The sequence below is a fragment of the Lonchura striata genome, chromosome 2, assembly GCF_050655825.1.
Source record: "Lonchura striata isolate lonStrDom1 chromosome 2, ASM5065582v1, whole genome shotgun sequence".
NCBI lineage: Eukaryota > Metazoa > Chordata > Aves > Passeriformes > Estrildidae > Lonchura > Lonchura striata.
In genome coordinates, this window is record NC_140704.1 from 83,872,217 (window position 1) to 83,895,562 (window position 23,346).

Here is a 23,346-nt window from a genome sequence, read left to right on the forward strand (position 1 = left end):
CTGCAAAAGATCCATGTCTGTATTCATGTCCGGTCTACAAAAAGAGCAGTCGAACAGATCTTAATTACATTGCTGTTATGGATCTTAAAACCCGTCAGCCTACAGAGCACTGGGTACTCCATGGAGTAGCACTTCTGTGTGATGTCAAGTAATGTTAAAAAAAAAAAAAAGGTTTATTTTCTGATTTTAAATGCAAACATTTTTATGTAGTTAGATACAGAGTGAAACACTTCTAAAAATATTATTTCTAAATCATAGACTCCATTATGATGTTTTTATAAAATTATTCTCAATAAAATTATACAATAGGCTTATAAATGGCACATCTTACAGTGACATTAACTTTTGTGTCTTTGAAAAATCATGACAAATATTTAGTGCTCCTATCACTTATGTGTGTATAAGCCCTCCTCCTGTGTGCCTAATTTTACCTTGGATAAAGATTAATTGATTTGAATATTGTTACTTTTTGGTAGTAATATTCTTGTATCAGGACTTACCTTCAAGAGGCTAAAGGGAAAGCTGTTTTTTTTTTATTATTTTAGTTTGTTTGGTTTTTTGTTTTTTTGGTTTTTTTTTTAATTTTTTTTTGTGTGTGTGTGTGTGTGTGTGTGTGTATCTATGGAAAACTAAGCCCTAATGCTCATTCATATTAGTTAAAATTCCTCAAGATTATGTTCCAAGATTTATATCCTAGATGATAGTTTGCTTGCTGTCTAAATAAAGAAGGTAAGGCTGGAAAAATATCACATTTTTTTCATTACTTGGAGAACAAATTCATTTTGTTACATAGGAAAACAAGCATCTGACAGCTGCCAAAATTCTTTACTATCTGGCTCAGGACTCATAAATATGTAATGAATCCAAAGCATTACATAAGAGCGAACGGATACTTTTTGTGTGTTACTATACCAGAGTTGGATCTCTTGTCATCAGTGTTATTAGTAGATGGGGCTTTCCCCTTTCCCTCCCCATCCCTCCCATTTTCCTTCTTCCTTTTTTTAAAATGTCTCCCTTTTTTTGCTTATATGCTGAAGCTTTTTTGGTGTCTTTCATAGAAAACCTTTCATGGAGGAATTAATCTTAAAAGAGAGACATTAGCAGCTCCATTTAATTGGACACTGTGGGCCTCACACTTCAAGCACACATATTTATTTAATCATTTAAAAAAACAGTGTATTTTTGTTGCTGAGTTGAGGAGCTCATGTGTCTTAGAGGTCCACTAACCATTCCCAAAGTTTGCTTCTTCAAAAGAGGAAGCAGAGAGACTCAGTATTCCTGCTGCATCTGTCATTCATAAAGGCTAAAATGTAGAACCTGTTTTCAATTTTATGTCAAATCAATACAGGAGACTTCATTTCCACAGTCAAATCACTTATAAAACTTAGGTGGAACATTGATTCTGTAAAACAAATTCAGATTGTAGAGATCCTTCCCTGTTGGAATTAATATTTTTTTCTTTTAAATAACTCACAATGATACAAATGAAATATGTGAAAATCTTTTATAGGAAATACTTTTAATTTAGACATGACAATAAATTAAGTTTGAAGGGTTGAAGTGTTTATTGAGCCTTGAAGCACCGTGCTCCAGTTTCCAGGAGATTTCCAGATACTCACTGGAGTTCTAAGTTGCCATAGACTCATGTCTTTCACTAAGACCTTCCTCTTTGAAGAAGATGGACATATTTCATTCCTTGAGCAAGTCATTCATACTGAGAATTTACAAGCCATGTGCACTTCAAATACCACTTTTAAATGGGCATTTTTTTGTACTATTGCTGTAGATACAGTGGATACATCAAACACAACAGTAATTCACTGAGGGGACCGTGCACATTTCTTTTTCAGAGTGTGATTTTCTATGGGAATAGTAAGGCAAAGGATAATTCCTACACTGGTGATCCTAGTTATTCCAAAGGCTGTTAGGTCAGTGAAACAATTGATATTGACCATCACTGTTGTTTCTGTTGTTTTAGCTTTCTTTTTGTAAAAGGTTTGGCATAGTCTCTTTAAGTGTCTGCAAAATCACCATCAGGGATGGAAAAATAAGGCAGGTGAATGTTCAGTGAGCACTTGAAATGTAACATTATATCAAGGTCCAGAGTGCATACCCTGCTCTCCCAGAGGTTTTGCTGCCTGGACTGGGAGTACACTTGGAGCAGCTCAAATCACACCTGCCTCATTTACTATAGCCTTGCCTTGACCTGTGTGGCACTCTGGTGATCATCTCTTCAGGCCCTGCCTTACTGACTCATCTTTCTGGCTTGATCTCAGATCTGTATTGTTATTATATCCTCATCTGGCAATCATTGATACATTAGCTGGCCCTGGTTGCTTTCTTTTTTTGTTCCGGTTGCCATGGGACTGCATCCTTGTCAGAGACTCTGCCCACTGTGCTGTGGCTCTTGGCTTCCAGCTCCACTGTCCTGTCCAAGCAGCCTGCCTTTGCTGTGCCCTGACGTATGCCTTAAACAGGGGAAAAATTAGATCTTTATTGCTCATCTTCATAATATCAGAAATAGGTAATGAAATCCTTCAATGGAAAGGCATATCAGTAAAATAACCAAACCTTATGTATTGTAGAATTGGATGTCTAGAATTCTTTGGTTCTGCTATTGGTACTGAATGGATTAGTCAATAAATACTATTCACAGAATTCAATTATGCTGCTATTAAGCATGCAGCATTATAAATTTGAGGGTCTGGAGGAGTTCAGGATTATAGAAGGTATCTCTATACGAATTTCTCATATTTGGCATGATAAATATATGTATTTTAGAGAATATTTAAAAACAAACATGATACAAATTTACCTTGGAAATTAATAGTAAAATAATGTTCTGAACAAGGTGCAGATAGTTTCATCATTTGAAATGCCTCATAAATTTTAGAGTTTTTAAAATAGGCAACATAACCTTTTAAATATGTACTGTGCTGTTTAGGGTACATTACTACTATATGAACTTCTCTTCAGAAAATATTTTTTTCCTTGAACTCTGTGCCTACACTCATATCTCTTAGCTCCTAGGTCACTTTTCTCACAGTTGTTGATTTGTTGCACTTTCCAGATTATAAGGAAAAATAAAAATTCAAGTTTCAAACACAGTAGACAATGCAATTCCAAACTATCAGTAAATATGGTTGTCATCACTGAAAAGGATTTTTTTTTAATCTGAAGTACATTGTTGTGGTATATTTACAAAAACTGGATTAATAAGAAACTGCTTCTTATTCTGAAATATCCTTCATTAAATTATTTTTATAATTAAATCAATATTGGAGAAAATTCAGTTTTTTCTTTATTATTAGGGTTCTTTTTTTCATTCTTTGTTTGGACAGTTACCTTATTTTAATTACGCAGAGCTGGATGTACTAAATGGCTTCCTAATGAATTTTGAAATAAAGCTTGACTAGTGTTCATATTGCCACATTTTAATTTTTAGCATTCACATTACAAAGACATTATGGGTGTATACAAATATCTGAAGGCTTTTGAAACACAAAGAACATTTAGAAAATGAATGCTGCAGGTGTTCTTCATGTGCTTGTGGATCCCAAGATGTACCATTTGCTGGAGCTTCTGGCATTTAATTTGTACTATGTATCTTTTCCAAGGGCTATACTACTCCATAGCTTTTGTAATAATAAAATTAAAACATCCAGTGTAAATGATCATATATTATGCATCTGTATCTTAACATAGAAAAATGTAATTAAAATTTGAGCTTTTAAAACTAAAAAACAAATATATGCTACCAATCTCACTTTGCCCTTGAAGTCTACACATAAAATTAGAAATTTCTTGGTATTTACTGGCACATTCAATCTTTTAAACAAATATCCAAAACAAAGACCTATTGAATCAACACTGGAAAAGTTGGCAGAAGATAAAGAGGGAAGAAAGGCATAGTTAAAATATTCTTTAGATAGAAATGTTATTTAAAATGGATACTGGCCTTTAGCTTTTTAGTAGAATTATTATTTGCATTGCAATCACTTGGAGAACTGAAGAAGTTATTTTAGCTTTTGCTGTCAAAGGGTATGAGCTATCCTTTTTTGGTTAGAAAAACAGCAGATGTTTGCTGATGTAAAAACATTATTTTTTTCTACAAAGGTGCTATCTTAGAACAAGAAAATCTACACACAGAAAAAGAAGAGTTAGGAAACTCTGTGAACCGTCTGTGAAAAGAGGTTGACATGATTGAACAGAAGGCAGAGTAACTTGTTAAGACACTGTTTTTACATGAGCTGCCTGCAAATAACAAAGTTTTCAGTTTCCCTGTTAGACTGCCACAAGAATGGCAGCCAATATATATAGCTCCTCCTGCAATGTGTCTCCCCCACCATCTTACATTTCTTGAGTATAAAATGTGCAATTTTTGCAGAAAAATGTAATCTGGAATCTCTTCTTAGCTGACCTATTTAACTTACTATATTGAATATCACATTACGCTTTCCTCTCTTTAAGCTGAATTTGTTTTCTCTCTTTCTCTGCATGAAGTGCAATTCCAGCAAAATAACAGTAGCTTAGTTTGGGAAGAGGACTGTAAGTGGTTCATCTTATCTTTCAGTATTTTTTCTAATCTGATTGATATATACCTGGAAAGGAAATGTTAACTGATTATGAAACTGATAAGCCCTGTAGAAGATTGTGACATGAGCATGTGAAGATGTGCTCAGTGGAAGTGCTCAGCAGGCCATGATTTTCACAAAACAATTCCTTTGTGTTTAATTTCAGTATTTAAAATGGGCTTAAAAGAAAGATTTGGAAAATCATTAGTAGGGCTTGTTGTGGTAAGACAAGGGATAATGGTTTTAAACTAGGAGAGAGTAGACTTAGACTAGATACAAGGAAGAAATTTTTTTATAATAGAAGTATTGAAGAAACATTAAAGCAGGTTGCTCAGGTAGGTGGTAGGTGCCTCATCCCTGTAAACATTGAAGGCCAGATTGGATGGGGCTCTGGGCAACTTCATCTAGTTTAAGACTGTAGAGAGGTTGGAATAAAGGCCCTTTAAAGGTCCTTTCCAACTCAAGACATTCTGCGATTTTATTACTTACATAAATCAGTATAGTTTCACTTAAAATACTTTGTGTAAAATGTACAGATGATATAAAATCATAATCATTGCAGCTAAAGCTCCAATGACTGTGCCTTCCAAGAAAAAATGTTTACTTCATTTTACTAATGCAATAAGTTGCTTTGCATTTTTCTTGACACTGCACTGTGGTGTAGTAAAGCTCAGAAATGCTTGTATTATTTCCTTTTTACATTTTTCTCTCCAACATCTACAGAGAAATCCTTACTTCTCAAATAAAGCTGTTCTTTATTCTTTCAAAGTAAGTGGTTTCAGGTGAGTTATGCTTGATAAACAATGAGTTTGTTACTTGGACAAAAGAAGAAACCAATTAAGAAACACGTGATCTGTGCAAGACAGAAGACGTTTCACAATAGGAGGAGGTATGTCAGAACATAATGGGAGTGAAATCCTTATGAAGAGACATGCTGATTGGTGATCTTTGGGTCACAAAAATTTGATCAATTTGCATTAGTGTTAGACTGTGTCATGTGTCATGGTTTGACACTGGCACAATGCCAGTGCCCCCATGAAAATGTGATCCCTACCTTGAATGCTGTGAAGTGGAATCTAGAATAGAGCAAAACAGGCCCAAGCTTAATAACAGGAAAAAAACTTTATTAAACTACTACTACAAAAGAAAAGAGAAAACTAAAGAAGGGGAAAAAAAAACCACACAAAGATCCAAATGAAAACCTTGCAAAACATTCCTCCCCCCACCACCCAACTCCAACAAACCACAGTGAGACACAATCTGGACCCCAATCAGGTTTCCACCCTCCAAGCAATCGATACTCAGTCCATCGAGGGAACAGAGTCTCTCCTGTGCCACAGACCCCCCAAGAAACACAGCTCCACATCCTGTGTTTCCATGTCACACATGGCACCGCCCGGAGAAAAAGTTTGCCATGGTGACCCTTCTCCTTTCCATGCACAGTGCTCTCACCACCAATTCATGGATGGACAGACTGCTTTTAGGATTTTTTCCTTTCAAGGATGCCCTGCCAAGAGGGGAGAAAACAACAGTTCAGTTTTTCATTGTTTGGGACCACAGTCCCCCCCCATTTTCCCCTGGGGCCGAGGGCTCAAGAACAGAGATCTTCTCTTCTCTTTCCTTTCCAGGACAGGGGCCGCCACCACAAACCCCCTAACCTTTTCTCTGTTCACTCCACTTTTGTCTTTTTCCCAGCTGAAGCAGGTCTCTTGACTCACTGGCATCCTCCCAAAACACAGTCCCTCTTGAAGGAGAAGATTTGGTTCAGGTTGTGGCTAACATGGAAAAGTCCAGCCAAAAGCCACTCCTTGTCCCCCTCCCATCCAGAATTCCTCCTTCCAACATCCCAGGGTCCAAGGTGTCCCTCTTCCTCTCTTTCAAACCGAGGAGGGGAAAGGAAAATTCACAAAGCTTTCATTTCTCAAGAAAGGGTTAAAAGTCCGAACTCCCAGGGATGGCTCGATGCCCGGACATCCAGCAACTCCCACACACTGGGCACCTTGCAGCTCCCCCCGCTCCTTCTTCCTTGCGGCTTTCTCTCTCCCTCTCGGGAGAGGAACTCTGGGGGGGGAAATGGAGACATCCCAGATTTCTTCCACCCTTCCATCTGCAGGGGCCAGCTCGGTTCCAGTCCTTTCACCACCCTTGGGGCTTTCAGCCTACCTTTCTCAGGCCATGGGGCTTCCCCTCCCCCACCCAGCCACGAGCTGGGCGGGGGAAGGTCTGCACTGCACGCTGACCGGAACCAAAGACAGCGAGTTCCCCTGGGAATTCTGCTTTCAACCCCTCTGTGTTCTCAGAGGCGTGTCTACTTTCAATTGGTCAATATCTAAATTGACCTCTTCCTTCCGGAAAAAATTCTCTTTCCGTGTCAAACCACGACATCATGTCAGCATAATAAAAGTTCTACTTTAGCCCAGCATACTAAATGGGAAATTTAATACTGAGCTGGGCTTGGTTTTTAGGCAGATTTTAGTGAATCTCTTTTTTTATCCTTTTAAAAGTGACAATAATAATGCTACTGGAGCCAGATGTATTCACTGGATGAGCAGTAGTTTCGGGTCGTCAATTCTACTAAATTGGTCAGATGGGAAGACAGGCTCTGTATATATCCAACCCATGTGTTTGATGAATGAAGTTTTATACAGAGATCACAGAATATTACTTCATGATTAAGAAAAAGAAATTTAAGGAAAATACTTTGTTGGTTTATTATTTATAAGGGATGTTGTGGTATCACAGAATTGTTGAGGTTGGCAGGGAGCTCTGGAGGTCATCTTGTCCAATCCCCTGCTCAAGTAGGTTTTCCTAGAGCTGGCTGCCTAGGATTGTGTCCAGGTAGATTTTAAATTTCTCAACTCCACAGCTGCTCTGGACAACCTCTGCCAGTGCTCAGTCACCCTCATAGTGAAAATAAGTGTTTCCTGATCTTCATGCAGTACCTCCTGTGTTTCAGTTTGTGCTCTTTGCTTCTTGTCCTATCACTGGTTCCACTGAAAAGAGGTTGGCTCTGTGCTCTTTACATCCTCCCTTCATGTATTTACATATATTAAGATTCCCCTTAAGCATTCTCTTCTCCAGGCTGAATTGTCCAGCTCTTTCAGGCTTACCTTGTAGGAGAGACAATCCAGTTTCCTTATTATACTAGTGACCTTTAATTGGAGTCTATTGAGTGTTGCTGTAGATATTATGGCAGATTTCTTTTACAAGCGTTGGCATATGTCTGGCTCTAAACAATATATATGTTATAGTAGCAGGTATTACAAGTACAATAGGACAACTGGTTTTTCTATTCCCAATTTCATACTGTTGTGCTTTTACCAGAAGCACTTAAGTGAATTTTAAAAATATGCATTTTTTGTATGTATAAAATGTCTATAAAGACATGGTGTGCCCACCTCTTTAGTCTAGTTAATGTGCTGTTGGTTGGCTGCATTGTAATGAAGACTGGTAATTTTTAAAATTACTTCCTTCGATATAAAATTAAATTTGATATAAAATTTATTTGTAATGCCACCTGGGTATTAAACTACAGGACAGTTACTAAGACTTGCAATATGTTATTCAAGTGTGGGAAGTTAGGCATGTAAAATGTATATTGTGTTTTTCTCACACCAGTTAGGAAAATTTCAGGAGTACACAGTGGTTCCCACTACTGTACCAAATCTTTGAGAATTCCATTACCATTCCAAATTGTCTTAACAGCTTGATTGTATGTTAGTTTCACGTTGCCTATGACTGTACTGAAAGCAGCAGTACTTGACAGTTTGTGTTCAGGAATTGGACCTGTCTGGAATTTGGATGTTGTCAGCAAATTAATTCATATCAGGTTCTTTCCTTTTTCTTGTATAAGTGCACTGGATATATGGAAATCAGGTATGTTCCAAGGATTATATTGTTGATATTTGTAAAAGACTCTGACAGTTAAAAGCATCAAAACACTACAAATGTCTTTATTTTTAGCAGCTCAGGGCTTTGTTGCAGCTACAGTATCTTGTACCTGATGGATTCACAAGCCAAGCTATGGCAATGAGACAGATGATAAAAAACATCTTCCTGCTTTTTCTCAAGAAGAAATTGTTCCCTGCATTAAGTGGAGATAAGAGAGATCTGAGGAGGGATCAAGACAATTCAAGACAAAGAAGTTTCTGCCATTCATATAAACAAAGTTAAGGCTAAGGAGTGAAAGGTTTAGAAATAAAGGCTGTGCTCCTAAACTTGTTGTGTAAAATGATCTTGTCTGATTTGTTTTTCTTCTTTCTTTTTTTTCATTTTCTTTCCAGTGGGAATATATTATTTCCTTGGTTATTATTGAAATTCCATTATTATTTTTGTAAATTATAAATGTAGAAGCATTAATTTTGGATATATAAATTATAATTACTACAGGTCTAGCAAAAGACATAGTAAATTATTCACTTTTTTATTAACTAATAACATTAATCTTTAGCATCTCAGGCCAAATCAAATAAGTTATGAAAAATACTAAATGAGTATAAGTATGAGGGTAAAAGCATTTTAGTAATAAGAATTTTGTTTTTACAAGATTAAAATTTTAATTTACTTTTTGATGACAGAGAATTTATTTGAACTTTAACAGCAGAAAAAAAAGCATTTAAGATTTTTAAAATAAAGTTTTTATTAAGTTGTGTAATACTTTGGGTCTGAAATTTCTTCTAGAGCTAAAATATATTGAGTGGCAGTCTCTGACCTATATATCAAAAAGTTCAGTTAATCACACTTACATGTAATTATATAATAAAATGTCTCTTACATGTATAGACAGTTAATTGCAGTTATCAGAAAGCTGCTTAAAGTCTGAGGCTTTGATTAAGACCTGTGTCTGAATGCTTAAGTGCACTAGTCCTAACAAAGTTGCAAGGCAAAAATATATAAACCTCTGATGTTTCATATGAACAATTTTATCTTCCCTTGATGACTTGTAGTCTTACATGCATAAAAAAAATTGTAGACATATAAATATTTTGGACATAATTAGCTTTTAGTCTCAAGAGATTCAGCACCTACAATGTGAGAGTTAAGATGATAATTACAGAGCATTCTGCAGTGAGATGTCCTCTGGCCTATCTGGAAATACTAATTTTTATAATTATGCTGTGGAGAAAGAAAAGAAATGACTGAGCTTCCCATTTAAATGCAGGATTAAGTTCTGACTTACTGAAGTGTGTAAGCCAAGAAAACAGGTTGAAGAGGAAGGAAAGTTGTAGTGACTTTTGGTACCACAGTGAAACAGAGCTTGAGCAGTGTCTGAGAGGAGATGCCCAGTCATTGTCATGAGCAGAATTGTAAGAAAAGTACACTCAAACAGACACTAATTTCTTCACTAACAGAATTCTATATTGTCTCTTGTTTTGTGGCCTTTTTCAGCTTATGCAATCTTTAGTATCTTGGTTGTGTTTATGATGCAAAGAACTACACAGTGTCTGTTTTAGTGTCTTCTTTTATATTGCTGAAGTGAAGTTACCCTAGATTTGTTACACTAAAAACTTGGAGAAGCCTAAATCGCTCTGTTTAGGTGTTTTTAAGCACCCAAGCACCTCTGCATTTTGTAAGATTTTAGTTAGATAAACTATTTCAGAAAGACAGGAAATTTTCTTAGGGAAACCTAAAAGTTCCTGACCAGCAGCTCTCAAGACACCAACTTAATGACAGTTGGTGACAGTATGTGTTCTCACATTTTTTATGCAGGAGCAATGACTGTGACATCTTGGAACCATTTTTCAGGGAAGTAAAATGTGATCTTATTCATCTTTGTCATCAGAGGCCAGCCCTTACATTCATTTTTTTCAATTTCTTTTGGAAAGAGGAAGTTTGATTTTTATTTTAAAATTGCTTTTGTGTCCATTGTTACTTGCCGAATTCCTTGGCATCAAAAAATACCATCTCATTTAACTGATGCCTATTTCCCAGGCACTATTAAGCCACTTTAGTGAAGTTCAGTATCTCAGGTGAAATTGCCACTCTTCCAAACAAATCCAAGAATAAAATGACATGTTTATACTATTGTAATTGTAGGATTATACTGCAATTAATTTTAAGGCAATAATAAGGAGTTGCTTGTAATTTATGTTTTATATTAAATCAAACAACACAGTAGTCATTACCTAGAAGTTACAGACACTGAGATATCCCAGTAAATTATGTGAAACACAGAATGCAAAAGATGGAAGTCACAACCAGTGGAAAAATTTTATTCACCCTTGTTAAAGATGTTTATCCTGTGAGGGAAAGACTTCACCTAGCACTTCTTTTCTTTATGCTTCTTTCCCCTTTCTCCTCTTAACCATCTTTCTACATTTTCCTCTCATTAGTGTTACAGTGTTCTCTGAGTTGATACATGATTCAGCACTCTGCTGAATCACAGACATGGCCATATAAAACATTTTACTGTGAGTGAAATGAAAAGAACAGCTGCTCTGATACTACCTTTCTTTTCCTGAAACTGTTGGTGCTGAGGCTCACTAGGTGTCAGCAAAGTAGTCCAGAAAGAAGAAGCCTTTTCCCCCCCTGAGAATTAATAAAGGAAATTGCAGGTAACAGTTAAAAGTTCACACATGTAGCAGATATCTTAAAGCATATTAGGTGGTTGTTTTAGTTCATGTTAACCTAACCTAGAAAACCAGAGTTATTGTGCTTCCCATGCCATCAGCTCTGTTTTTATTTCATTGTCAAGCTGCTTTTCATATGTACTAAGTCTCATTGTGTGTCAAGGGAATAGTGACTACATGCTGCATTTCAGGCAGTAAATGAGAAAGACTGTAAGCTAGAAAAATGATCGCTCAGTGAACTTTTCAAAATACCCAATCTGCTCAGACATGAGGTCTGCAGACTCTCATGAATAACTTTCTCTTCCATTTCCTGTGTGTTACCATGTTCTGTTGTTTATTCTGAAGGCATGCAAAAATTCTGCCTTTTTAAATTATTATTTTTATTCTTTATTCTACTGATTGATTAAAATTTATCTATTTTCTCTGGCTTTCAGCTAGGTCTGACACAGAAGATAGCATCTGCCTTCACACTCAAGGGAGTTATGCTTGCCAGCTATCCAGATGTCATCTTCCCCTGGCACGCTTCATTCTGGCTAGCTCTGGTCTCAACAGTGGGTGTTTATTTTATTGTTTGACAAATGCTAGTTGATAAATCAGCTTCTCAGAACCTTGCCTTCTCTTCCTACTGCCTTTTAAACATTTTGGCTTACTCTTACAGTGGTTTGCAAAGGCTTGCCTTGCCTCTCAAACACTGGAGAACCAAACAGCTCAGAAAAGCCTTTTAGTAATCAAAAATTAAGTCTACCTGGAACTTCTGTAACACTAGCAATAGCTTGCTCCAGGAGAACAAGCAGCTTCTACTACATGATATGCAATAAAATGTAATTGATACAATCCACACATAGGGTGGATTATTATATACATTTCAATATATACACATTTATACGGACATGAAAAGTATGGCATTATACGTTTTTAAAATACTTGGTGTATGATGCTCCCTTGAATAGCTTTTTTTTTCTTTATTTTTCATGCTGGATGCTTGGTATCCACATTAGAAGCAATTGCTAAGTGACTTAGGCAACTGTCTGCAGAAAATGAAGCTTATTTCTGTATTTATTTACAGAACTGATTGGCTTATCGAGGAGGCTGAAAAGCTCATCCTCTGTGTCTGATGAAATTTGTTGAGTTAAAGACAAGTGATGTTACAAGGCAAGAAATCATGACCTGTGCGGCTCAAGGAAGACTATCAATAAAAATGAGTTGGCCAAATCTAAGGCTATACAGTATTAAATGTGTGAAACTGTGAGTTACTATTCAGCTACTGCAAATTTTCATGAGGATGCATCCTCTAAAGAAGTAAAACACGGAACATAATTATTTTTACCTTTTTATATTTCCTGGAATTTATGGCTTTAAAGATAGTGGTCGACAAGATCACTGCAGCACTTAACTTCTGTGTTGGGGAAGAGCTCTGTGGTTCTTAGCTATGGATCACATAGACTTTGTTATCGGACTAAGGTACATAGGATAGAGAACAAGTGTCTCTTGCCTTTGCCATATTTGGAACATTTGTCCAGAAAGAAAAGAAATCCAAGACCTCAAAATTACTTCAATGGTAATGCAGCGAAGAAGCAGTGTGAGTTTTCTGTTTACATAAGTTTATAATGATTTAAGCTTTTAATTTTTTTTAACTTGAGAAAAAGAGCTTATTATTTCTTTAAACAAAAATAAAATCCATGCTAAAACTAATTGACATAATATAAAAATTAGAGAATGAAATTTTTCAGAATGTGAAAAATGGTGTGAGCATCACTGTCAATAGTACAAGAGAGGGATGTTATGTATCTTAAACTGTGAATGAATGGGTGCATGTGAAAGAACTGTCACAATTCTTATAAAATCATGGCTTTAGATGTGCATAGCAATAAAGGAATAATAGTAGTAATAATAATAACAATAACAACAATAACAATATTAATATAATCTTCCACCTATATGTTTTTCAAGAATCTTATTTAGATATCCTGAAAGCCACCATAACTGACTGCATCCTTACTTGATTATTCAGAAGCTTGTGCTAAGAAGAGGTATATTTTCATGTTATGCTAGCTTTTGATAAAGTTAATTATTTTCTCAGATTGGGCATCAGTGTATGGCCACTCCCTGCTTTAAACTTAATAAGATCAAATAGCTTGCAGCATGTTACATTCTGAATGGATCCTGCACAGTATGTAAATAAATACAAAAAATACTATCAGGATCCCTCAAATTATTCTCCATGAGATTTTAATGAGTTGGGCTAGGGATAAACATCAACAGTCTTATTTCAAGTGCTGTATATAGCACAGTGTTTCTTGTGGCCTATAGTAGGGTTTGGATGTACTTGGCTGTAACATGATTTCAAATCATGTTAACACTGGTTATTTTATAACAAAGGGGTATTTTAAATCCGGCATTGATGCAAGTGCCCTGAATAATAGCAGTGATGGTGTGATTATTTTCTCTTTCCATAGTTACCTTTGGAACACCAATTGTTCATATGTAACACCATATGAACTATTTTCTAATATTGTAAGAAATGTTTTAGGGCTTATTGTAGAAGTCTGAAATCGATTTTGCTGGCAAATGGAAAAAGACAAAAAACCCAACAGATTGCAGGTGTATCATGATAGCTATGTGATGTTTATTGGCTGTTGATGGATAGAAACAATGTGGTGTCAGAGTTAATGTCATTACTTACAGAGAAGGTGCAGGAGGTCTCAATCAGGAGAACAGTTGTCACTGAGATCAGGCATACCAAGCTAGAGAAGTTTCTGGGAACCCCCAGGTTCACTTCATTGCCACATGCATTCTGTGAAGCAGTCCATTTTCAGTTTCAGGAATATGATGAGCAGAGGGTCATCCAATAGAAAATGTGATCTGTTTTTTTGGTGCTTTTTTTTTGTTTGTTTGTTTGTTTGGGTTTTTTTGGTGGTTTTTTTTGTTTGTTTTGTTTGTTTTGTTTTGTTTTTGTTTTTGTTTTTGTTTTTGTTTTTTTTTTTGTTTTGTTTTATTTTGTTTTTTGGTTTTTTTTTAGGTGACAAGCTTCCCCTCATCTTTCAGGGATTTTGTGCTTCCATAGGTGCCCTGTAATGGTTTCATGAGAGTAACTTTGTAGCAGGTAGACTTTGAAAAAAGAAGGAAAAATCTCGCAGCAGATAAACTGACTGCAATAAAGTCATAAAGTTTTGACTTGTTTTAAATAACCTTGATTTCTTTAACTGGTTCAACTATAATTTTGTATACAAAATATGTCTTAAATGCTGCTTGTTCTGGCTTCCTGAGCTCTTCAAATTGATTTTGCTGCTATAGCTACTCATAATGGAGAATTTCAATAGTAGAATAAAATCTTGGGGTTTGTGTTCCAAGTATATCTCTGCTTATTGAAGTGATTTAAGAGCATGGCTCATGCTTCTGATCCTATATTTTGCAATTTTTTGTGAGAATTCTGAAGAAAAAAGAGTGAAAAAGTTTTGTAAAAATAAGCTAGATAATTAGGGCAGAAGTATCTTAACACTGCAGATTGCTTCTTTGGTATAAGGAAAGTTATTGACGTATTTTTTATAGATGGTCTTCTGAGCCAAAAATGAAAACAAAACTAAAGGAGTCAGAAAAATCATGCTTTCCTTTGCATACAGCAGAACTTTCTGGAGAGAAAAAAATCAAAACTTGTTTACACTGAAGATACTGGCTTGAAAGGTTTAATTTTGAAACTATTGTTTTTTAAAACCTTTGGGTATGTTGTTATTTTGCATATTATGCATGTTATTTGCATTTTGTTTAGTATCCTGAGTTGGAAGAGCTCCACAAGGGTCATTGACGTCCAGCCCCTGGCCCTGCACAGAACATCCCAAGAGCCACACTGTGTTCTGAGAGAATTGTGCAAACACTTGAACTCTGTCCTGCTCGGTGCTGTGAACATTTCCTTGGGGAACCCACTCCAGTGCCCAACCACCCTCTCGGTGAAGAAGCTTTTCCTAATATCCAGCCTAAATCTCCCCTGACACAACTTCAGGCCATTCCTTCAGGTCCTGTAACTGGTCACTAGAGAGAAGGGATCAGTGCCTGCCTCTCCTCTCCTCCTGACTGAGGTCTTGCAGTTTCCTCTTCTCCAGGCTGAATTGATGAAGTGACCTCAGCTGCCCATCATGCAGCTTGCCCTCAATGTCCTTCAGCATCTTTATTGCCCTCCTTTGGTTGCTCTCTAATAGCTCAATATCCTTTTTATATGGTGGCACCCACACTGCCCCCAGCACTCGAGGTGAGGCTGCCCCAGAGCAGAGCAGAGCAGAGCAGAGCAGAGCAGAGCAGAGCAGAGCAGAGCAGAGCAGAGCAGGACAATCCCGTCCCTTGCCTGGCCGGTGATGCTGTGCCTGATGCCCCCAGGACAGGGTTGGACCTCCTGGCTGCCAGGGCACAGCTGGCTCAGGTTCAACTTGCTATTGACCAGGAACCCTAGGTCCCTTTCCAGAGCACTGCTCCCCAGCATCTCATTCCCCTGTTTGTACACACCTCAGGCTTGCCCTGTTTCAGGTGCAGAATCTGGCACTTTCCTTTGTTGGCCTTCATACAGCTGCTGCTTGGCCATCTCTGATTTGTTGAGGTCACTCTGTGGGGCCTCTCTGCCTTTGAGGAAGTCAGTAACTGTTCCATGCTTAGTATCATTGGCAAATTTAATATTAATTTGAGAATGAAATCTAAGTTTTAAGCCAAAGTGTCAGAGTTCCATGTTTCTGTCATTTTCCTCTCTTTAGTGACAAAAGCATGCAAAAAATATAGTAACAGAAACAGAGAAATTCTGAATGGTTTTATGACTTCTATGTAAAAAACAAAACGAAAAAGGACAACCCCCTTGATATAACCTCTCTTGAATGTATGTTTAAGGGCACATGCCAAAGTGTTTCTACGAATGAAAATACTTAATTTTGATATGCTTGAAAAAAAATTTAATTTTTACAGTAAGAGTGTATGGAAGCATGCATTGTTGGGGTGTGTTTTAAGTTCCCCCATGTTATGGCTGCTCCCTCTCTCCCCCTTTATGTTAAACGGTCTGTTCCCTCCTTATCCTCCTCCCCTTTCAGCTGTCAGTCTTCCCTCTCCCCACCCCAGTTATATAACTTTGTGATGAGTCATTCCCCTGACCCCACCCCGGGGCTTGTCTGTCACCCTGAGGCCTCTCCCTTCTATCCAGAACCTTCCAGCCAGGGCCTCAGGTGATAGGCTGATCCCTGGGGACCCCTCCTTCCCTGTCACCTTATTGGATACCTCCTTTGATTGTCATTCCCTTCACCACTCCCTGGTTATTCCCCATTGGTTCCCTGTTGTTCCCTCCCCATGTTGCCACCCCTGGATATAATGCCTTGCAAGCTGTACCCAGTTGCCTTTTGGAGCATACCTGATTCAAGCTATGGTGGGTCTTGTGGACCACTAATAAACTTGGAGCTGTGGTACCCTCAGAAGGACGATTCCCATGTCTTTGTCACCGTCGCACAGGCCCTTTACTGGTCTGGTGCAGCAGGACTCACAGGACACACCCCTCACCCTCAGTGGTCATACAGGGTGGCCTTCGTTGTCAAGCATGCCTAACACCGAGCTAGCTGCAGACCAAAGGAGGCACCGCGACAACACATCTTGTGTTTTCTGGGGATACATAAAAACAAGTCTGTTGCAAATGATAGATAAATATGATTGTTCATAAATAATACATTGGGATGAGAACAGTTCTTCTAGCTAGCCGGACAAGGCCCCTGCCTTTGGATGGGTCCTGGGGTGAAATGGACTGTTCCAACCCACCCCCCAAAAGATGTATGGTTCACCCCACACCTCTATCCCTCCCTTAAAACATTAGTGCCTGTAACCCCATTGGATATGCCTTATCCCAACCCACCTTGAAGCTCCCCTGATAAGGAGGCTTCGAGGGGCCACACGCTCTCTTGGAACTTCCTCCCCTCTTGGAACTTCCTCCCCTCTTGGAGCTTCCCCTCTCCTAGAACATCCTTTTGTCTCTCCCCTCCCCCACCCTCTCAGGCCCGGCCACGTGCTGCGTCTGGGAGCATGAGGCAGAACCTTCTGCACCCCCAATAAACCTCTTTTCCCAAGAGCAAACTTCAGAGATCTCTGCCTCCATTCATCCACACCATCCTGGAGTGTGCTATTTTCCTCAACAGTCCAGCCTCTGTCTTGGGTAGTTTCTAATCAAGTGATAGGTACTTGAATAAACAGAAAATATACGATTTTCAAATCAGTCTACTAGAGCTTAGTTTCAGCTTATCTTTAAGAGGCTTATAATGATACTGCACTGACTGATAGGAAATTTTATAGACACTGGCTATTTAACTATAGAAAACTTGCAAGATAGAATTATTATTTTACTATTTTTTATGAAAATTAAAAGCAGAGTTAAGAAATGTAATGCAGTTAGTGGAGTACTTAAAATGATTCTATCTGGAATGGACACGAGCCAGAAGCATTATGGTTTAAGCCATAACGTGCTGAATATTATATGCTGAAAACCACAATTAACAGCAGGAAATTTATATTTTATTAAAAGAAGATGCATGGATTCCTTAAGAAGCACTGCATAACATGACAACACGTTGTAAGGGAGTACAGAAATTGAATACAGTGGACCACACAAGACAGAAGGAATGTTTGAGGAGAACGGGGTTGAGTGTATGCAAGCTACACAGCAAGTATGAGGCTTTATAGAATATCTTGGAACTACCTGGCTAAGAAAGCAGCATAGTAATTAAACACTTTTCTTTCCAGCTGGCTCCACATATAAGGGAAACATAAGTAATAGCTGATAGTGAAATTTATTTGATACTTCATGCAGATTACAACTTTTGCAATTGGGGATATCTTGACCAAATTTTTACTGTTGAGATATAATTGTGGTTTATAAATGTTGTGCAGGGTTGTCAGGGCTATTAATAGCATTTGCAGATATTTTAGTCTTCAGGTTTCCTCTGACTTTCCTACTATGTTGGCTGAGGACTCTATCTGCAATATAAAGAGTTTCTTATGATTCCTTGGGGACTGGGGAATAAAGCTAAGATTAACATATGGAAGAGGTTGGGGACAGCATAAGGAAAACCCATGATATGGTTAAAAGCAGGTGAGAGTAAAGAAAGAAGGAAGAGAAATGAGCTGATTGGGGAACATAAAAGTTTAAGACTTGAAAACAGGAAAGATAAATAACAGATGAAGCAGGGGGAGAAATGAGGTAACAAAATCAGCACAGGAGCCTAGAAACAAAAAATAGCCTTTTGCAACTGTAGGATGCTTTTCCAAGGCATCACTTTGCTCCAAGGAGTCCTGTATCTTCTTATTGGAAGAAGAGTGGAAGTGAAACTCAGCAGTTAGAAGTGTTTTCCTCCATATGTTTGCATTACTTAGGAATTCCCTGAAGATAATTTCTGGGCAGTTAATTACCCTGAAGTGCCTGCTGCTGTTCTGTAGTCTCAATTGGGAGCCAGTAATGAGCTCTGTGCCTCTTTGTTTCTTTCAGAACCTACCTCTGGCCAGTTTCTGAATCTGTTATCAATGTTAAGCTTTCTAAAAAAAAATTAATAGTTTTAAACATTTTTATACAAACAATGTATTTATTCTTTCAGTCAGAACTGAACTGTTTCTTTAAAATCTTTTTTTTTCAAGAATCTCTTTTGCTGAATTGATAAAACCCATGGCAGTGAAATGATCAAATTCTGGCTTTTAAAATGTTTCTGTGGATTTCCTTTTGTTCCTGTTGTTTCTATGGAGTAGTCACTGTTGCTATGTATTTTTTCTCTTTGTATTTTTCAGAACATGACTAGCTGGGTCAACATGCTCATGGTTTAGTGGGGAGTAATATAATTGCTGCTTGATTAGAAGAGGTATTTCAGAAACAGATTTCTAAGACAGAAAAATCCCTAGCAATGGTATAATCATGAGTAATTAGCTAAACAAGCTATAGTTAATTGTGATCAAGTAACAACATTTATATTGACAAAAAAAGGCCAATGAAAGTAAATCTAAACAATATTTGATATAGTGGTATCCTGAACCTTGCTGCTAAGTGTGCACTTATGCATATCAATCTAGAGTCTCTAGCGCAATGGAGCAGTGATCCTTTCATAATTTTAATCAATATTACACAGTCAGACAGTTTAAGTAGCTCCCTGCCATAGCTCACTAAATTTGATAAAAAGAACTGCCTTTCAGTCTGTGTTCTCATGGGTGCATTTGGATGCACTTTCACCTAAAAGGCATGCAGATGCCTGACAGCAAGCTTTTGGGAAGGGTTTTGAGTATTGAAAATTTGAACAGTTAATGAATGGGCTGTTTTTGAAAGATGTGAGAGAAACAGAAATAAAGAATGCACCACCAGCAAAAACTGGCATGTTATACCTTGTCCCACTTTCTGTGTTATATTTGACTACTGAATTTTGACCACATACATTGCCTTTTATTTTTCTGAGTCATGTTGAATGTAATTTATAAACTAACAAACCAGCAAAATTGTGCTTCTTGGTTTTTTTTTTTCCACAGGCTGAAGAATTTCCTAGTCACATTCCCACAGTCTTGCAGTTTAGAATGTGCTTCAGTATGAAACTGAATTTTGTAATCTCAAATATCTTGTTGATGGAAAAAACGTTTCCAGAAAATTCTTAATGCAACCAAGACAGAATGTAGTATAGGGATGAAGCAGCTCAGAGCTGAGAGGAGTTGATTTGCACCACCAAGTGCGTTGTGGCTGAATTCTGACTCCAGCATGGGCACAGTTTCAGCCCAATGAAAACTCACAGATGCCAACAATTTCCTGACAGTATAAAATGTTCACACTTCCAGCATTCATTTTAATAAAGGCTTCTGGATATACAGATTTGTCTCTGAATTACTAGAGATCCCCATCTCTGAAAAGAAGACATAAAATAAAAATTTAGTACCTCAGTGCAGGAAATAGAGCTTTGAAAGCATGTTGGAGAAGAGTGTTTGTAGCCCAGATTGTTTTAGTTATACAGGAGGACCAAAGCTCAGCTATTTGCACAAATCCAAAGTTTTACAATAGAAATGACTGTGCATGATCAACTAGAATAACAGGGCTGAGGAGTATCAGCAAACGAGTTGAAATGATCACTGCCAGCCTTGCTAGTGTGCCATCCTGTGCCAAATGCATAATGAACTTCTGGCAATTGAGTGGCCACTCAGTACCAAGTTCACGGGCATCTGAGGTTCCTTATTAAACTGTGAATACTCCATATCTGCTGTTTATTATATGCCATTTGCTTTAGGCTTAGAAGCTCATTAAAAAGCTACAATGTGACCTTTAAAATTTGCTACATAGCTTCAATATTTTGATAGTTTTTCTCAAGTGAGTTCTATGCTTGGAAGAAACAGTAGTATGGACAAGCTTGTTATGATGCTTGTTAAAAAATGTGTTGCCAAAAGCAGGTTTAAGAATGTGCTGTAGTCCTACAGATCCAGTTAACACACAGTGTTCCTAGCTCCCATAAACCAAGAGATGGCAGATAATTGTTTAGAAAGTTAGAAAAATCTGTGAAGACACTGCTTAGCTGAAATTCTTTTTGAAGTGAGACCCTCACCATATATTAGAATAGTAATAATTGGACACACTGGGAAAAGAAATATATACACTAACCATGAAGGCACTTCAGCATTAATCAGAAAAACTGAAACCACTGTAAAGGTTCAGTCATTCTTGATGAAGTGGGCTTCAGAAAATACTTGAAAAGAATACAAATGCACAAGCCATGAAAGGAATCCTGAACTGACAATACAAAAGCTACAGTTAGGCCAGCAAAAGCCTCCTACTGTTACCTTTTGGAAACAGCAGTGTCCTGGTAAGAGTGAAAATGGCAGACTGATGTATCTTTATTCAGAATGATGGTAATTAAAATGCACACTCAGTTGCCATTCTTGATGACAAAAAGATTATTTGCTTTACACAATGTCTCTAGTCATGGTTGAGATAGCCAGCCTTCATACGCCTGGTTCATGATACTGTCTTTGGTAGAGTTTACTTCAGAAAAAAAATTTCTGGCAATATCACTATTACTGATTTTGTACTGAACATAGGTTTTTTGCTCTATTTCCCCCCCAAAATGTCACAAGGCATCATAATGCTTAACTTCACTTGCTGCATGTTATTTCATACTTACTGTGTCCTTGCCTGCTAATGGGATACTACTCCTGCTTCTCCTCTGTGAAGTATGGATAATTCATGTCCACCTAATGCAAACAGATTTCTGAGATCACCTGAACACTGGTAGAAAGTCTTGTCTTCATTAAAATGTCTCTTTTGAATGGAGACTAGAAAGAGAAATTGGGGAAAGAACCTGGTATGGAGTGATCATTAGAAGCAGCATTTAAGGGAAAGAAAATTAGCACCAAATTTCACTTTTGCAAGACATTTAGTCTTTTTGGTGATGCACCCTTATATTGTGAATGTCATCAAAAACATCACTGATGATATTTCATGGTAAATTGATGAATGATAAAAAGCTGCTGGACAAAGAAAGATTAAAATTAGGTAATTGGTTGGTTCATTTGGATAAGTGCAATTTTGGCTTTTGAGTTTAGAGACAGAAAAGTAAAGGACTTGCTGTGAACACAGTCATACCATCAGTTCAACTCCATCTTTAATCTTAAGAAACACAAAGAATTCCTAAAATGTTGGCAGGGACAATGTTTTGTAGCAAACATTTCTCAAAATAAATATCCCTTGAGACTGCCCTTACCTAGGTTTCATAGAGCTAAAATTATTGTAGTTGAAGATTAAGCCAGTACAAATTTAAACCTAAAAATTCTTAAATAATCATATAGTTTTGCTCTCTCTTCAAGGTCAGAACAAAACAAATAAATAGTCTTGTGAAGATCTTTGTAATGGAAAAAAGTTAAAGGCATATTTTGACAAGAAACCTATGACAGAAGTAGGGTTATGTCTAAGAAACGACAGCAAGGAGGGAAGCTGTGCAATGAATTCAGGTTTTGCGTAGATGTGTGACTAGTAAATCCTCTCATCTGAACTAAGATGCACGTATTCCTAATGACTAGAAGAAGACCTGAATGCCAAAGCTGCAAGCAAATGAAGTTTTAATTTCAACTGATCCTGCATGTTTATGGATGTTCTCTTTTTTAACCTGTCTCACTGCAATAGAAAGCAAGAGAGACAGGGCAAAAGGTACATAATGTGAATCTGCTTCTGAAGCTACACAGTCTCATGTAACAAAATTTTCATTTATTTACATTAGGAAGAGTATAACAATACAGAAGCTGTGCCTGAGGAATCAGAAGCACATTGTCTGATGTTCCTGAAAACTTTTCTTTATGAAGCCCTTGTGCAATTTGAAGGCAAGAGGTATGCAGTTACTCTTAAAGACAATAAAGATATTATGAGTACATTATATTGCTTATGCCTTAAAATGTCACAAGTAATGAAGAGTGTGGGGAAGGCTAATGTTGCAATGGTGCACCTTAGCATTATATAGGGAAGCTTTCAGTGTACAACATTCCTTCCTACCTCTCTTCAGTTCTTTTAGGATATTTGAAAAGTACAGCTGGTGGATTTTTCCCCATCAACAAGTCTGTTTTTTTGGAAATGTAACAGTGTGAAAAAAGCACGAATTCTTTCTTAAAGCACACCAGATAATTTTTAATTTTTTTTTTTTTTTCATTCAGAGTACTTAAGGAATATTAGCATTGTTTTTCCATTGCAGGTGATGTAGACTGGTTTAGCAAGGACTAGGGAGAATATGGCAATTTTTAACTTTCTGAAACTTCAGCCATGAATGTGAAAGAAAATATCTGTTGGTTCCCTATCCACTTATCCTAGCTGTAATATTACTTTGCAGCTAAGAAATACATCCCTCCCCAGCATTCTTCCCATCCCTAGCCATCTGGAAGATGGAGAAAGCGTGATGGTTGCACTAATAGCCAGAGGCGCTATAGGTTTATAGTGTTGATGTTCCATGCAAAGGCTTTTAGCAATCACTGTTCTGTATTTTCTTACAGACAGGGAGTGATGTTCTTTTCTGTTTTATTTTGCTAACTATTTGTGGAGCCGTTTGAAACCTCTGGAGATAAATATGTTCCTCTCTTAGAAGATGTCCCCCTGTCTTGAATATAGTAGCAGGATTTGAAATGTTAGGAAACTTCCTGCAACATCAACAGAGATCAAGTATGTCTGGATCTATATTACTTGGAATCCCAGTCAGCTTTTA

General features: G+C 37.4%; 1 pseudogene across 1 annotated transcript in view; it reads left to right on the top strand.

Annotated features, from left to right (window-relative positions):
• LOC146768320 (dynein axonemal heavy chain 5-like) overlaps positions 1 to 23,346 on the top strand; it is a 38,854-nt pseudogene that overhangs the window by 2,095 nt on the left and 13,413 nt on the right. The window contains exon 3 of the transcript XR_014952785.1: positions 1 to 23,346. This exon is cut by the window's right edge and continues 13,413 nt beyond it. The product of XR_014952785.1 is annotated as a dynein axonemal heavy chain 5-like (transcript).